Below are 17781 nucleotides of genomic sequence, written 5' to 3' on the forward strand. Positions count from 1 at the left end.
TTGAAGATTCACATGGCAGCAATAACACAACAAGTACAATGAGAATAATCTGAATAACAGTGTGAATCATTCAAAATACATAGGTCCAATAATGATGTCTTTGGCTAATATTTGGATTTTCTTTCCAGTTTCCAGTTGTCAAAAGTCTATGGCCCTGTGTTCACTCTGTATTTGGGCATGAAGCCCACTGTGGAGTTGCATGGATCTGAACCTGTGAGGGAAGCCCTGGTTGACCTTGGAGAGGAGTTTTCTGGAAGAGGCAGTTTCCCAGTGGTACAAAGACTAATAAAGGACTTGGTAAGGGTGCATGTGCATGGGGTAGTGGGCAGTGGTCATGGATATGAGGAGCTCAGAAAAAAAGAGACTTGGAGATCTCCTAAGGCTAAGCTGGGCCAACTTTTGCCTGCCACTCATCAGCTACCTCTGCCTCACCTGGGATCTCACTCCTAGTTTGTGTTCCCCTCTTTTAGGAATCATTTTAAGTAATGGAAACAGATGGAAAGAGATGAGGTGCTTCTCAGTCATGACTCTGTGGAGTTTTGGGATGGGGAAGAGGAACATTGAGGAATGTGTTCAAGAGGAAGCCCGCTGCCTTGTGGAGGAGCTGAGGAAAACCAAATATGGGTGATTGATTATCACTGTCTTTACCAGACTATCTCCTCCCTACTAAGGCCCTTGGGCATAGTTCCACATTTTGTCCTGTCTGTCAGCCTTCATGTGGAGGAGGGATGATTTGAAGCAGAGAGCTAGAGTTTGTGTGTCTTTGCTGCCTGTGCACAGGCATGAGTGGGCATGCATGGTGGGTGTAAAAGGTCATATAATCCCGCTCTGACCAGCTTTATTTCTGTTTTCAAATCATTGCATTATAAAAATAGAAGGTTTAGAGTTTCATTTTCTTAAAGAATTAAAGAACAGGGTTTCCCCATGGCACATTTGTGAGTTTCCCACTCCACAACTTTCACCATTATTCATTGAACACAGTGGAAATATCTGCCTTAGACCCTGTGGCACTGAAGCAAGTGATGTGTGATCTTGTTGAATTGGACAATGGTTGTATAGACAACTTTACAGGTTTCTTCTAAGGCTGGTGCCTACAATTTCCACCAAGAATTATACTAATGTATGGTTGCTCATTTATTTGCTTACATCCTAGAAAATCTCATTAATCATGATTATGGTAATTAGTTTCCTCTCCCTGTCCTCTGTTGTGATCCATCAAGTGTTTTTCACATTGTCTGATTTTTGGCTTGGATCCAGATTGATCTGTTTTTAAGTTTCTCTTCCAAATGTAATAAGAGGAAATACTAAAAATCAGACTTTTATCTGTGAATGACACACAGAAAGAAATTCCTGAGCTTCTGAAATTGCCCTCCAGTTCCTTAACTGAAATAAAGCCTTTTCTGAAAGCTTAGAACCCTTTAACAATTAAAGGATATTGGCAAAGTTGTATATAACTCAGCAGATTTGCTATTAGCCAATGCTGTATGCTCTCTTTTTTCCTGGTTTATTTATTTAAAAAATTATTTTATTGCTCTTATTTATTAACATGTAGTTATTGTGCATGTTTATAGGGGTGAGTATGATATTTCCACACATGCATACTGTAGACACTGATCAAATCCATCCTTTCTTCATCTAATGTCCTTGATCTACTCACCACCCACCTTTGCCCATTTTTAGTAATCATTCTTCTACCTTTATATTGACTTTCTTTTCAACTACCACACAAGACCAACCATTCAATATTGTCTTTCTGTGTCTGGCTTCTTTTATTTATCATCATGTTTTCCATTTCTGTTCATTAAGCTGTAAATAACAGGATTCTGTACTTCTTTATGGCTGAATATAACTCCATTTTGTATATATAACACAATATCTTCTCTTGTTGATAACCACCCATATTAATATCATGGCTTAGCTACCATGAGTAGTTTCACAATAAAACATACACATCTGTGAATGTCTTTAGTATGCTTATTTCATTTCCTTCATCTATGTATCCATATCAGTGGATTAAACCACTGTTTAGATTATAATTCTCATAATCCCACTATTTTAATTCTGAACGTCCCTGCATTTTCTCACACATGAGCATTTGGAGGGCAATTTATATCCAAAACATAATAACCCCAAAAGGAAAACCTTTGTCTTATTTTAATTCCTTTACATATAAAATGATAGGATTGTCCATAATGATGATCAACATTCAAATTTGTTAAAACATATTATTCTATTGGTGAATATGTTTCAGAAAAATATCTCAAAAGTTCACAAGAGAAAAGATTTGCCAAATAGATTTAAATTTGAAGCAACTGGAAATGATAAGTACTCCTTGCCAAGGGGGGGGGATTTATCTCCCCCTCTGTCTCTGAAATGAAGAAACAGATTCCATTTGTCATTTTAATCTTTTTGGTTTTGTTAGTTTAAAATAAAAAGATTTCTCACTTTTATTTTGACAAACACACGTCATTGTTTATGTATGTTTGCCTTTTTTCTCATAAAACATAGATGCTTTCTGCTTTTATTCATTTGTTCCACAATATACAATTTTATCCAGAATTGCTCTCTGTTTACTCTGTCCCTCTGCTGGTTTTACACATGAATCTTTCAAAAGGTCATTATATATGTATATTTTTAAAAATGTCTCCCTTACTACTTTTCCTTTCACCATCATTCGCAGTTACCTACAGGGTTTAATAATAAATAGGATTTTGCACTGAACGTGAATTAGCAGGTGTTTTTAAAAGTGATCTTTTAAAACAGTTTCCAAAATAAACGATACTTTTTAGAATGGCTTAAATTAAGGAATGCTGAATGTTTTCCTGTTAAGGGGACTTCTTGATAGATCATGCTTGAAGTTTCTAAAATTACCTTTTCTTATTATTTCAAAGATATAAACTTACATAAGTATGTTTTAATGTTAATAGTTTTAATGTTTCCGCTCCTTTAGGCTCACTATGTGATCCCACCCTTTTCCTGGGCTGTGCTCCTTGTAATGTGATCTGTTCCATTATCTTCGATAATCGATTTGATTATAAAGATCAGCATTTTTAAACTTTTTGGAAAAATTAAATGAAAACCTCAAGATTTTGAGCTCCCCATGGATCCAGGTTAGATCAAATTTCCTTTTTCCTAAAAAAAAAAAAAAAAACACTTATGGTCTTTTCTTAGACGTGTCAAACTTCTAATGTTTCAAGCAGTGAAGTGAATCTATACACCACAATCTCACCTATGGAGTTGGTGTCAAGGAGTGAGTATCAAGAAAAGATGAATGAGGGCTGGGGTTGTAGCTCAGTGGTGGAGCACTTGCCTGGCACGTGTGAGGTCCTGGGTTTGATCCTCAGAACCAATAAAAATAAATAAATAAAAATAAAGGTAAAAAAAAAAACTAAAAAAACAGAAAAGGAAAGATGAATGAGCCCTTTATTTTATGCTCAGGAATATGAATGCCCACATAGAGAGCTGATATGCAAGCCCATTGGCTCTCTGGCCAGTGCTTTCCCCAGTAACTCCCAGAGCCCAATTTTCATAAAGTACTTTGGTGACTGCTCAAAGCAAGACCATGGCACTTGGTGGGCATCCAGACCCCTGTGGAGGACTTATCATTCACAAGGGCTTTCCTCCAATCACCACTTAGAGATTTTATCACTTTACTTGGCAGAAACACCTTTGTTTAGGATATTAAGGAGAGAGAATTGATGCATGCACAGTTGTTGTCAATAAATAAATAAATAAATAAGAGGGGTTTGATGCTTCAGTTGAGATCCTAGTGGACAAGATCATAAGGTTAGAATAACAAAATGACTGGATTTTACTCTGTATAACCCCTGAACAAACACAGATTTATCCTATTCTCAGCTGGCATGTACTTTATTCTCCATAAAAGCTTATTGTGAGATGTTCAGAAATCTACTGGCTCTTGTGCAGATATTTTATCCATTGAATACCCAATTGTATTTTATGGTATTTGCAAAACCTTCCCTATTCCTTATAAATTATTCTATTCTGAGGCTACTTTATACCAGCAGCAGCAGAGGGCAGCATTTGTGCTCTTTGTTGGGTTACCCAAACACCCTTATATGTCCTTACTCTGCCCTCATCTACAAAATATGAATTGTGGTAATTCACACCAATTTACACATCCATATTATAAGGAAAAATTTGGTTGAAAAAGGAGAGAATTTATATAGACTTATTTTTATCTCTAAAAAATGATGTGTAAATATAGGAAATTATTATTATTTCTGATCCTCTAGTCATAGTTCTTTCCTTCATGTCTTTCTTTAAGCTTGGGAATTATTATATATTTACAATAAAGATCTACCCCTCAGGGTGAACATAATTTTTCTCCTACAGTTTCTAAGATGGACTATGTGTAAGATTTATGTACCTTTATTACATATTATTATTTAGTGAATATTTTATCTTTTACGTTTGCAATAACTTTCCTGCTGTCATTGACTTTTTCCCAGGGAGTCATAAAATATTTATTAAGAATATTGCTGGAGGAAGCCCTGGGCCAAGCCAGACCAGACTGGAGGAGGAAGCCCGGCCCTGCCCTGAGCGATAGTCCAGAGGAAGCCCATCAACCCTTAAAACCCATCAAAGGGGTTGTGGCTACCAGCACAGTTCTGCAGCTGATCCAGGTACCTGGTTTCCAACTCCCCCACCCTTAGCTGCCATAACTCAAAATATTTCCCACAAGCTTTTGGGGGGTGTAGCTATCAATGCAAAACAATAACTGTACAGGCACCTGGTTTCTACCTCAGAGACTAGAGTAGGGAAGATACGGGTGGAAGCTCATGTCCTTTCACACTGGCTACATCTACCACCCTGAACACAGGGGCTCAAGCTATGAATAGACAACACCACCTACTGGAAGAAAGGAATACAGAGATCTGAGAGACTTTTTTTTTTCTCTCTCTCTCTTTCACAACCTTAACATATGTAAAACCAAGAGCTGTGCATGAACAACCGAATCACCAAAATAATATAATATAGAGGAATTGCATATGCCCCACCTTCCCCCATTTTTTCCTTATTTCTTTCTTTTTCCTTCTCTCTTTTTTCTCTTTTCTTCCTTGTTATTTTTTTGTTCATTCTTACTCCCTCTATCTCACTTTCAACCCCCTAACTTTTACTATCTATATATAGGGTAACTTTCTAGATACAGATAGGAGGTTGAATCTATACATTCTTCCATAAATTTCCAGTCTATTTGTTAGAGTTCTCCAAAGTTGCTAAGTTAGTTTAACCTCATACCCTCACTCCTTTCCCTCTAAGTATAACATCCTTTGTCTGAAATTCAGTTTTCTATATGCCACCAGATATGGTATGCCTTTTATGAAACTAATGACTATATTTTTAAATAATAATTGAAACCAATATCTGTAGACTTTGATTCTAACTATAAATGTATTAATAAGGAAAACTTGTGCTTATATTATGTACTGTTGATGTTAGGAACTGTTAACATTGTCTTTCTCCAAAAAAGAGGGATTTTGGAGCTATACAAGAACAATATAAATATATAAGGGGAAAACCATTAACACAACAGTTTCACAAAGCTAGAAAGAAACATGAGCAGTATGAAAAGACAAGGAAAGAAAGGACCACAAACAATGCAGGTCAATTCAACATTAGAAGAGGTAATATCTGCAGCTGATGGAATGTTGGATAACGAGTTCAAATTTACATGCTTCAGACGATCTGGAGTCTCAAAGAAGATATTAGACACAAAATCAGACAAAGAAAGATCACTTTGACAATGAATTACATAAACAAATCCAAGAAGCAAAAGATCAACTCTACAGGGAGATAGAGGAGATATATATATATATATATATATATATATATATATATATATACCACCAGAAATCCTGGAAATGCAGGAAACAATAAACCAAATTAAAAACTCAAATGAGAGTATTACCAGCAGAGTAGAATACCTAGAAGATAGAACATCAGACAACGAAGACAAAGTTTTTCAACTTGAAAAGAACATAGACAGCTCAGTGAGAATGTTACGAAATCATGAGCAGAACATCCAAGAAATATGGGATAACATAAAAAGACTAAACTTAAAGAGTTATTAGGAAACAAGAGGGTATAGAGGTCCAAACCAAAGGAATGAGCAATCTGTTCAATGAAATAATACTAGAAAACTTCGCAGACTTAAAGAATGAAAAAGAAAATAGAAGCCTACAGGATGCCGAATGTACAAAATCATAAGAGATCCACACCAGACACATAATAATGAAGATGCCCAGCATACAGAATAAAGAGAGAATCTTAAAAGCCATAAGAGAGAGGAAGAAGATTACATTTAGGGGTAAACCAATCAGGATAATGGCTGATCTTTCAACACAGACTCTGAAAGCTAGAAGATCCTGGAACAACATATTTCAAACGCTGAAAGAAAATGGGTTCCTACCAAGAATCATGTATCCAGTGAAATTAAGCTTCAGGATTGAAGATGAAATAAAAATCTTCCACGATAAACAAAAGGTAAAAGAATTTGCAGCTAGAAAACCAGCTCTTCAAAACATCCTTGGCAAAACATTACAGGAAGAGGAAATGAAAAATAACAATGAAAACTAACCGCAGGAAGTAGTATAGTAAAAGGAAAAACTAAACAAAGAGGAAAAACAAATCATGTCAAGTAACATAAATAACCAAATATGGCTGGAAGTACAAACCATATCTCAATAGTAACCCTAAATGTTAATGGCTTAAATGCACCAATCAAAAGACATAGGCTAGTAGACTGGGTTAAAAAAAACATCCAACAATATGCTGCCTACAGGAGACTCATCTGATAGGAAAAGACATACACAGACTGAAGGTGAAAGGTTGGGAAATATCATACCACTCATATGGACCTTGGAAGCAAGAAGGGGTGTCCATACTTGTATCAAATAAAATAGACTTCAACCAAAGTTAATCAAAAAGGATAAAGAAGGACACTACATACTGCTCAAGGGAACCATACACCAACAAGACTTAAAGATCATTAATATATATGCCCCAAACAGTGGTGCAGCTACGTTCATCAAACAAACTCTTCTCAAGTTCAAGAGTCAAATAGACCACAACACAATAATCATGGGAGATTTTAACACACCTCTCTCACCACTGGACAGATATTCCAGACAAGAGTTGAATAAAGAAACTATAGAGCTCAATAATACAATTAATAACTTAGACTTAATTGACATATACAGAATATACCACCCAACATCAAGCGGATACACTTTCTTCTCAGCAGCACATGGATCATTCTCAAAAATAGACCATATATTATGTCACAGGGCAAATATTAGCAAACACAAAGGAGTAGAGATACTACCATGCATTTTATCTGATCATAATGGAATGAAATTGGAAATCAATAATAAAATAAGAAAGAAAAAATTCTACATCACATGGAGAATAAACAATACGCTACTGAATGAACAAAGGGTTACAGAAGACATCAAAGAGGAAATTAAAAAATTCTTAGAGGTAAATGAAAACTCAGACACAACATATTGAAATCTCTGGGACACTATGAAAGCAGTACTAAGAGGAAAATTCATTTCATGGCGTTCATTCCTTAAAAGAAGGAAAATCCAACAAATAAATGACCCCACACTACACCTCAAAGCCTTAGAAAAAGAAGAACAAATCAGTAGCAAATACAGTAGAAGGCAGAAATAATTAAAATCAGAGCTGAAATCAATGAAATCAAAATAAAAGAAACAATCGAAAAAATTGACAAAACTAAAAGTTGGTTCTTTGAAAAAATAAATAAGATTGATAGATTACTAGCCATGCTAATAAAGAGAAGAAGAGAGAGAACCCAAATTACTAGCTTATGGGATGAAAAAGGCAACATCACATCAGACACTTCAGAAATACAGAAGATAATTAGAAATTATTTTGAAACCCTATACTCTAATAAAATAGAGGATAGTGAAGGCATCTATAAATTCCTTAAGACATATTAACTACCCAGATTGAGTCAGGATGATATAAACAACCTAAACAGACCAATATCAAGTGAGGAAATAGAAGAAGCCATCAAAAGACTACCAACCAAGAAAAACCCAGAGCTGGAAGGATATACAGCAGAGTTTTACAAGAACTTTAAAGAAGAACTAATACCAATGCTCTTTAATCTATTTCAGGAGATAGAAAAAGAGGGAGTACTTCCAAATTCATTCTATGAGGCCAATATCACCCTGATTCCAAAACCAGATAAAGACACTTCAAAGAGAGAAAATTTCAGACCAATATCCCTAATGAATTTAGATGCAAAAATTCTCAATAAAATTCTGGCAAATCAGATACAGAAACATATCAAAAAGATTGTGCACCATGACCAAGTGGGATTCATCCCTGGGATGCAAGGCTGGTTCAATATGGAAATCAATAAATGTTATTCACCACATCAATAGACTTAAAGATAAGAATCATATGATCATCTTGATCGATGCTGAAAAAGCATTTGACAAAATACAGCATCCCTTTATGTTCAAAACGCTAGAAAAATTAGGGATAACAGGAAGTTACCTCAACATGGTAAAATCTATATACGCTAAGCCTCAGGCCAGCATCATTCTAAATGGAGAAAAATTGAAGGCATTCCCTTTAAAATCTAGAACAAGACAGGGATGCCCTCTCTCACCACTTCTATTCAACATAGTTCTTCAAACACTAGCCAGAGCAATTAGACAGATGAAAGAAATTAAAGGCATAAATATGGAAAAGAAGAACTTAAATTAGCACTATTTGCCAATGACATGATCCTATACCTAACAGACCCAAAAAGTTCAACCAAGAAACTTCTAGAACTAGTAAATGAACTCTCAAAGTGGCAGGATATAAAATCAATACCAATAAATCAAAGGCATTCTTGTGTATCAGTGACAAATTTTCTGAAATGGAAATGAGTACAACTACTCTATTCACAATATCCTCAAAAAAAAATACCTGGGAATCAACCTAACAAAAGAGGTGAAAGATCTATACAATGAAAACTACAGAACCCTGAAGAAAGAAATAGAAGAAGACCTTAGAAGATGGAAGGATTTACCTTGCTCATGGATTGGTAGAATTCATATTATTAAGATGGCCATATTACCAAGAGCACTTTACAGATTCAATGCAATTACCATCAAAATCCCAACGACACTCCTTGAAGAAGTAGAAAAAGCAATCATGAAATTCATCTGGAAAAACAAGAGACCCAGAATAGCTAAAGTATTTCTAAGCAGGAAGAGTGAAATTGGTGGTATCGAGATTCCAGATTTTAAACTATACTATAGAGCAATAGAAACAAAAACAGCATGGTACTGGCACCAAAACAGGCTGGTAGACCAATGGTACAGAATAGAGGACACAGAGACAAATCCACAAAATTATATTAGACAAAGGTGCTAAAAAACAAAGGTGCTAAAAACATGCAATGGAGAAAGGATAGCATCTTCAACAAATGGTGCTGGGAGAACTGGAAATCCATATGCAACAAAATGAAATTGAATCCCTTTCTCTCACCATGCACAAAAGTCAACTCAAAATAGATCAAGGAGCTAGGAATCAGACCAGAGACTCTGTATCTAATAAAAGATAACGTTGGCCCTAATCTTCATCACGTGGGGCAGGCCCCAAATTTCTTAATAAGACACCTTAGCACAAGAGTTAAAACCAAGAATCAACAAATGGGATGAATTCAAACTAAAAAGTTTTTTCTCAGCAAAAGAAATAATATGTGAGGTGAATAGGGAGCATACATCCTGGGAACAAATTTTTACTCCTCAAACATCAGATAGAGCTCTAATCTCTAGGGTATACAAAGAACTCAAAAAGTTAAACAACAAAAAAGCAAATAACCCAATCAACAAATGGGCCAAGGACTTGAACAGAAACTTCCCAGAAGAGGATATACAATCAATCAACAAATACATGAAAAAATGCTCACCATCTGTAGCAATCAGAGAAATGCAAATTAAAACTACTCTAAGATACCATCTCACTCCAATAAGAATGGCAGCCATTATGAAGTCAAACAACAAGTGCTTGCAAGGATTCGGGGGGAAAAAGGTACACTCATAAATTGCTGGTGGGACTGCACGTTGGTTCAGCCAATTTGGAAAGCAGTATGGAAATTCCTTGGAAAGCTGGGAATGGAACCACCATTTGACCCAGCTATTCTCCTTCTTGGACTATACCAAAAAGACCTAAAAAGAGCATACCACAGGGACACAGCCACATCAATGTTTATAGCAGCACAATTCACAATACCTAGAATTTGGAACCAACCTAGATGCCCTTCAATAGATGAACTGATAAAAAATGTGTGGCACTTATACACAATGGAATATTACTCAGCACTAAAATATAACAAGATCATGGCATTTGCAGGCAAATAGATGGCATTAGAGCAGATTATGCTAAGTGAAGTTAGCCAATCCCTAAAAAACAAATGCCGAAAGTCTTCTCTGATATAAGGGGAGTGATTCAAAATGGGATAGGGAGGAAGAGCATGAGAAGAAGGCTACTACTAAATAGGGAAGAGAGGTGGGAGGGAAAAAGAGGGAGAAGGGGAGTTGCACTGAAGATGGAAGGAGAACTTCATTGTTATACAGAATACATATATGATGTTGTGATGAGAAAAAGAAAAAAAAAGTTTCTCACATTAGATTGGATAGAGAGAAAGGATGAGAGAGGAGGGGAGGAGTAGGGGGGATAGGAAGGGCAGCAGAATAGAATAGACAATATGATTGATGTATGTACATTCCATGTAAGTATTATATGTCAAAATACATTCTGCTGTCATGTACGACTAAAAAAAATAAAAATAAATTGTATGGTAAAAAAAAAGAATATTGCTGACTTGAAACAGTATTTTCTGGAGAAAATAAAAAAAACACTAAGAATCCCTAGATATTAACAATCCTAGGGACTTTATCGACTGTTTCCTGATTAAAATGGAAGAGGTAGAATATGAACAACAGCTCAGTTTTCTGATTGCTTGCACATTTTGTGATTAATGAACCACAATTTTCTGATTACTAGTGCTAGTTATAGATTGTTATATATCTTGTCTTTATAGATCTGCATGAATCATCATAGAAGAATTGAATGTGAAATTTAATTGTTAAATAACTAGAATACATGAATCCTCTTCTGTAGGTGCTAGTAATCTACCTGAAGATAGGTAGAATATGCACTTCGGGTGAAAAGGAACCAAGTGCCCAAACAGTGGCTCATGCTTAGTAATCCCAGCAGCTCGGGAGGCTGAGGCAGGAGGATCACAAGTTCAGAACCAGCCTCAGCAAAAGCCAGGTGTTAAGCAACTCAGTGAGATGCTCTCTCTAAATAAAATACAAAATAGGGCTGGGGATGTGGCTCAGTGGTTGAGTATGCCTGAGTTCAATCCCCAGTATACCCTTGCCAAAGGAACGAATTATTAAAAAGTTCCAAAATATAAATTGGAGCCATAAAATGCAGATTGAAAAGATAACTTGTCCTCAGTGTATGGGAGGATGAGAAGGAAATAGTTGACCAAGAAGGGCTTCCTGCATGTTCTGGTTCTGAGGTTTGAGTAGGTCTTGACATATATTCAGTGAGGGATAGGGTAGGGATTTTCAGGTGGGTCAAATGGTCTTTGTAGAGGCTCAAAAGTATGTAATAGCAAAGAGATTAGGTGAATGGAAAAAAAAGGAAAGCCTTAGTTGAGTATCACTAAAGTGAATTTGAACAGAAAAGGAATGGAGAGTGGTGTTTTCAAGTAAGCTATAAGCTATTTGTTGTCATGAAAAGTTGTGTTTTGAGTAGAAAGAAATATGAACTGGAAGAATGGAATTAGATAACTGTTAGGGAAATTTCTTAAAATCCTATAGAATGACCTACTGGATGATAACAGAGTACAAGAAATAGATGGATTTTTTTCATGTCTTCAGTTTTGAGCTTGATGAGCATCTGGGTGATGAAAGTGCAGACGAGTCTGATAAAATCAAGGTCATCCATCTGGTCATATTCTCAGAAATGAAGGAAGAAAATCAGTTAGGCTAGGCCTAGAAGTCAATGTAGAAGCAACATTTTAATATAAATAGAACATATAAAATTGGAAAGTGAAGAATGTTAATTTGACTAGAGTTTGTATCAGAGGAGTTCTATAGAGAGTCATTTTAGTAGAGAGAGAAAGAATGTAGTCAAATTATGGGGGACTTGCTTGGCAAATTTCCATATTAAAACCAGACATACTGTTTGAGAAGTTTAACCCAGAGGAAAGATTTGGATGGTAAGTTTAACTAGATAAGATCTAGTTGAGAAAGTGTATAACAAGGGGAACATAAATATTGCGAAGAAATTTTATGAGCATTAAGTTCTCACTGAAGCAATGTGAGGTGGATTCCAGAACCTACTGAAAAGAGCCAACTCTATGACATAGAGTGATGTGTGCTACTTAGTGATGTGTGCAATTTAGTTCCTTGAAATTTTGACTTGAAAAATGTAGAAAGCTAGGTAAGGGCAATGTTACATTTTCTAAGGAATATACCTATTGAAATAATGTCTGTATGAGTTTTGATTATGTATTATTGGACATGCTACAGACCACTTGGAGGTTATACAAGCATCATTAAACAAATTCTTGCCTTTGGACTGGCTAAAATTATACATTTTACATGTTAATTATGTTATGATTATTTTATAGTTATATTTAAAAATTATCTTTAGCTAAAATTTAAAATTAATCCTTGCTGATGTCAATTTTATGTAAAATTATCCCTTTAGTCCTAAATAAACACCGTTTATCAAGTACTTTCTCTTTCCCAGTTTCCGAAGTCAGAGCTCTATTGAGCTAGCCTCCTTTCAGAATCTTCATTGTCCCCACTCCTTTCTTAATTCTCAATGTACAGTAAACATGCTTTGCTCATGTTTGTAGAATCTTTTCAATTTGTATATTAAAAGTAGGGTGAAATTTATGGTGAATATATTCTTGTGTTTGTTTCCTAAGCCAAGTTACCTGTTGGTTCACATCTGAAATGCAATAGTTGCTAGCCCTATTTTGCCTTTAAAATTCATTCTAATGTTCTGTACTCTGTTTTATAATGTGATGCTATATTAGTTTTTGCAAATTTTCCTGATTGTAATGAGTGTGTGAAAAATCCTGAACCCAAATAAATTAGCAGTAGAAGAAAACTGCATATTCTTGATTTCTTATTATATCTTCTCTGGTATGGCCCTAATTTACTTGTTCACCTCAATTATGATCATGAATATTGGCAAGTAAGAAAAACTCAATAACCAGTGCTTAAAATGGTGTATTTGGTCATCTTACATGCAAAGAAGTCTTGTGGTGGGCCAAACTAGAGTTCGGACAGTCACCCAGAAACATTAGAGACTCAGGTGCCTCCATTTTCCTTCACTACATGCCTTGGGTTGGATATGGTTTCTTCACTCCAAAAATTAATTTGAAAGTTGTTTCATAATGTAAATTTTGAGAGGTTTGGGAAAAAAAATAAAACTTATTCTTTATAAACTACCCATTTTCTGAGAGTCTGTTATAGCAACGGATATTGAACTGAAAAATCATAAATGATTTTTAGATGCCACCTTTTATCTTCATGCTTAAATATTGCTGTATCAAAATTATTTCTGCCTCGCCAACAACTTGTATCTATGTTTTGAGTAAAAAGAAGGTAAGGGAAGTGTCACCATCAAACTTTTGCTTGTGTTTTATTGATAATAAATGTCTTAATTGGTCTTCCCAACTGTTAAAAGGATGGTGAACAGAATAAGTAACAAGGGGTGAGAGGGTAAGAAATGAAGATTTAGTTTACTCCTCTATAGTTTGCCACACTATACAGTAGCTTTTTTAAAACATTGCATTCTATGTTAGCGTAATTTTATAATAATCTGAATTATTTCGTATTTATTATAATTAAATACAAAATTCACTGTCCAACATTTGCATTGTATTATTCATAGGAAAAGTGCAATCAAGAGACCGAATTTACCACTGAAGCATTAATAACCACTATACGTGATCTCTTTGGAGCTGGGACAGAGACAATAAGCACCACTCTGAAACAGGGACTCCTGCTCCTGTTGAAGCACCCAGAGGTCACAGGTATTACTGCAGATTGTGAGCAGGGTGAATTTCACAACATAAATTGGCAAGATGTTGCTAGTGCCCTTCATCTTATTTCTCTTAAAGAAGATTCCTTATTGAAATTTCGGTGCCACCAGCTTTGATTTCTCCAAATTTAATGAAGGGATAAAAATAAGAGAACATTGTATAGTAGGGGACCATGTCTGAGAGAAGTGAAGGACAGCATGGGCAGTAGCAAGGCAGTGGATCTCTGTTCACATCTGGATTCCACTGGGAAGTCATGTGCAGCATGCAACAGCCAGCCTGACTTGGTCTAAGACTGTATATTGGTATTCCTCATGAGAAGCCACTTGGAACATTAAGTGTGTTCTTGCAAGATTTCTGCATATATCTTTCCCTATTCAGAACCACTAATGCTGGATAGGAAAGATCAATACACTCCTTATTGGAGCATAAGTAGAAACTAGAAATTTGGTAGTGGGGAAATTGTCTATACTCTGAGAAGTATTCTAAACTGTTTGAATCATGAGGAAGGTGTTGCTACTTAGGTGTGCCTAAAGGAGTTTTGAATTCCAGAAATATATTCCCATTAATCTTACCTTTTGTGAACAATTTTTTTTGGAAATGCACCTTTAAAGTGTTCCAGTTATACAGATTTTTATTGCAGATTAGAAGCATACACTATCTTTTCCTGTTTCAGGACCCCATCGAAACTATTATAAAGTAATTACAAATGAGAATTACACCTTTTAACGTGGGAGAAGAGGGCTAGATAAAACACTCAACAAGTTTCTGAAACACAGAGAGCAGAAGCAAAGGTCCTAATTAACAGACAGGATGAAGCTGTTATTTTCATAAGTGTGGAAAAGCCAGTCTGTGTCCCTGAAAAGTTCATAAGATTCAGGATTTAGAAGTATTAAATGTTATATAGGTTAGGAATGATGGACAGAAAATAGGGGCCCCTCTGTGCTCAGGTCCCCTCTACAACTGCTTTGAGCAGTTGCCTCTTTTCCTCTCATAGGAAGAGAGATGTTTACTATCTAGAGAAACTGAACCCAAGAGGCTCTGTAGAAAAGGACACCATGCACAAACACGAAAGGACCAAAACACAGAGCTGAAAAGAAGGTAGAAATCCACTGCTTGGAATCTGATGCTCTTAGCTTTTTTTCTCTGTCTGAAAAACTAACAACCAAATATAGAATCCAGAAAATACATAGCTCCAAAGAGAAAGATCTGCATGTCCACTATCAAGGCAGAAGATTCTTTCCAAGTGACCAATGAGCAAATGAAATAAAATCGTATACCAAGGAAAAGAGGTTCTTGGAATTTTAGAACATCATGGTTAAAAGCATACCAAGTTTCTGAAATAAATCAGGTCATACTTACATCACGGATCAAAATAGCATCCGTTCTTAATAACTGTCATTTTCTGCATTATAAGAAAAGATAAGGGCTGGGCTTGGTGGTGCATGTCTATAATCCTAGTTACTCAGAAGGTTGAAGCTAGAGGATTGCAAGGTGGAGATCAGTCTCAACAACTTACTAAAACTCTGTCTCAAAATAAAATAAAAAGGGCTGTGGGTGTGGTTCAGTGGCAGAGCACCTCTAGGTTTAATTCCTGGAGAAGTGGGGGAAGGGAGAAGAAAGAAAAGAAATTTTCACATCTGCATGTTTGCTAAAATTTTTCTTCCCTTTTTCACTTTCACATAAATACACTAGAGGATATGTTCAATCCAAATACTTGAAATCAAGGCAGAGGAAGTCAGAGGTTCCAGGAATCAGAAGATATATAAGGATGGGAGTTTAAGGGAGGGTCCTGGACACCAGGCCTAGGAAACAACCCGTTTTCCACACTAAGTAGATAAAGCAAGTGTAAGGGAAGATAAGAAAAATAAAAGAAGGAATCTGAAAATTAAACATTTAGAAAAAAACTATTACTGGAATTCTGAAACATAAAGCTAAGCTTTGGATACAATATTAATAAGAAACTAAAAAATTGGGAATTGTTATATATAAGTATATTATGTTCAAATATAAGTTAAACATAGGGAAAGAATGAAACATCAATAGTTACCTTACTAGTGATCAATAGTTATGTTTCATAACAGTATAAATCATGTATAGTGATATGATTACAAATTGTGATCAAAATATATAGGTAAAGTATCTGAGGTGTGTGTGTGTGTGTGTGTGTCTATTTGTGGTGTATATTTTGCATAAAGCAAGGATGGATCTTCATCTTCCTTACCAGGAAGTTGTTAGAAATTATGTAACATTGGATAAATCAAGAAACAGAATTGATCATTTCTTAGAAATATGAACATTTCAGAAGAAAATTCAAGAATAATTCTAAAAGTCTACAGCTACAGAGTGGGAGATTAATATGGGTCCCACTGACACACACACACACACACACACACACATATATGGGTACATGATTCATTAGTACAATATAATTTTAAAATGTCATATAATTTTGGTATAAAATTCAAATTTATTCCTGATTTTTTTCTGCAGTGACTATAATTTCTTGAATCAATTATGTGATTGCTTCACATTTGAATCATATCTACTAGCATATTCAATATCTATAGGTTTGTATAGATATACTTTAATATCTACCTTATAAGGGAGTCATAAATATATATGACTAATAATATATATGTGTATGTATTTGTGTGTGTGTGTGTGTGTGTGTGTGTGTAAAGAGAGGGGAGAGAAGGGAGGGAGGGAGGGAGGGAGAGAGAGAGAGAGAGAGAAAACAAGTGCCAGGATAGGTAAGTGATAGATAAGTAGATAGATATAGGTATCATGGCACTCATTTTATATTTCCAGATATATTTGGGGCATATAACTTTGGACATACCTACAATGTAACCCTGTATTATTAACTTCATATAAGCTGTAACTTCATGTAACTCTGAATTAATTGGTAAGAAATACACTATTTCTCCTTTCCATCAGTTTTTATTTGTATCTTATCAGCTAAAGTCCAGGGAGAGATTGACCGTGTGATTGGCAGACACCGCAGCCCCTGCATGCAGGACAAAAGCCATATGCCCTATACAAAGGCTGTCGTGCATGAGATCCAGAGATACATTGATATCATTCCAACTAGTGTGCTCCATGCAGTGACCTGTGATGTTAAATTCAGAAACTACTTCATCCCCAAGATAAGACTGTTTCTCCCACATTGCACTTTAGTGCTCCTGAAGTTCCCAAATTCGAAGTATGCTCCCAACCCTGTTCCAACACAAGATTGGGAAGTATAAAACTCATCCACATAGCAGTTTAATGGATTCATTTTTTGCTGGGCCAGTTTGGGTCATTAAGCTCCATAACTGTTCCTGATATGCAAAAGTATGAATTTTCCCAGTTTCTTCTGCTCTTTAAAGATTGTTTTATGTATGCTCAGCTGTTTACATTCCTAAAACAAATTTTAGTATCAGTTTGTTGATTTGCTAAAACTCTCTCCTGGAATATTTTCAGTATGTCATTAAATCTGCAGATCAATTAGGAAAGAATTGATATCTTGACCTGTTGTATTTCAATTCATGAACATTATATATGTTCCCATTATATTTTGGCTCTCTTTAATATTTGCCAATATTGTTTCTTTTCAATGGAATGGCTTATACACTACTGAAAGTTTTTTATTAGGTAATTAATATTTTGAAAGA

The 17781-nt window shown here is 35.5% G+C and overlaps 1 pseudogene; it reads left to right on the forward strand.

Moving 5' to 3' along the window:
* LOC144249028 (cytochrome P450 2C19-like) overlaps positions 1–17781 on the forward strand; it is a 39970-nt pseudogene that overhangs the window by 12146 nt on the left and 10043 nt on the right.

Source organism: Urocitellus parryii, chromosome 5 (genome assembly GCF_045843805.1).
Source record: "Urocitellus parryii isolate mUroPar1 chromosome 5, mUroPar1.hap1, whole genome shotgun sequence".
Taxonomy (NCBI): domain Eukaryota; kingdom Metazoa; phylum Chordata; class Mammalia; order Rodentia; family Sciuridae; genus Urocitellus; species Urocitellus parryii.